At 50.0% G+C, this 1,089-nt stretch overlaps 1 protein-coding gene across 1 annotated transcript in view; it reads left to right on the forward strand.

Moving 5' to 3' along the window:
• Positions 1-1,089, forward strand: part of CALML4 (calmodulin-like 4) — a gene marked incomplete at its 5' end in the record, with an annotated part of 4,568 nt that overhangs the window by 2,798 nt on the left and 681 nt on the right. The gene's annotated exons all lie outside the window — the stretch shown is intronic.

Genomic DNA, 1,089 nt, shown 5'->3' on the forward strand with positions numbered 1-1,089 from the left:
GTGAGGGACACGGGGCAGTGGGGACCTGGCAGTGCTGGGTTAAATTATTTTAATGACCTTAAAGCTCTCTTCCAACCCAAACGATTCCATGATTCACTCAGTACCTGCACAAAGAACAGGGAGAGGAGACAAGTGATGCTGCTGACAGAGACCTTCCACAACCACTGACAGTAAAAGGTTTTTCCTCACTACACCTCCTTCCCCCTGGATTTCAGCACTGCAAAGGTGCCCATCAGAAGTGACCTTTTCCCTTCCCTTCCCTTTCCCTTTCTCCCTCTGAACTGCAGCAGTACCAAAGGTCAGGGCTGGGCTGATCACTAGCTGAATGACAGATGCTCTCTATTAACCCTCTCCCTCCTGGTTGCCTAGCAGTTATCACTTCTAGAAGCAGACACTGCCTTCCAAAACCTCTTGTTACCTTCAGAAACTGCAGACACTTAGAAGAGACCCAGTTGAGAAGTAAAACCTTGGAACAGAGCATTGGTGCTGAGCCTGGTCAGAGCAGGAGACAAGGAAGCTGTGTAATAAAAGGGAATTAAAGTGTGAGAAATAATGAGTCACAGGGTTTGTAACACGTGCTGATCAGTTAATCACCCCACGAGAAGTGTCCACCCTGCTCTCCAACTGTTTCCAGGGACTCATTAATAAAATAATATTTAAATTCACAATGAGATGAGGGCAACAAGGAGATAAAGGCAACGAAACCAAACCACCAGCCCAAAAAAAGAGAGAAAAAAGCCCTCCAAGGCATGGAGGAAGGAGCTCATGGGTGGTCCCCCCTCTGCCTTCAGGAGGGACCCTTGTAGAATTGTCCCCACGTGAAGCTGGCCATGTAGAGTGACCCAATGGAGAGCTGCCTGCAGGGGAGTGTCCCCTCCTGCCCACGTATGATCCCTCTGCTTCAGTGGTTGATCAACAGGCTCTGAGCACCTAGAAGGTGTCCCACTAGTGAACTATCCACTGTTAAATGCAGGTCAGAGCTCAGCAGCTTCCTCTCCACCTGCCCCATCCCTCTGCCCACCCTGAAAAACAGCAGCAGGCCTGGAAACTGGCCACAGCACCTCAACATCAGCAGGACCCCAAGGGAAC

Source organism: Merops nubicus, unplaced genomic scaffold (assembly GCF_000691845.1).
Source record: "Merops nubicus isolate BGI_N331 unplaced genomic scaffold, ASM69184v1 scaffold5628, whole genome shotgun sequence".
Taxonomy (NCBI): domain Eukaryota; kingdom Metazoa; phylum Chordata; class Aves; order Coraciiformes; family Meropidae; genus Merops; species Merops nubicus.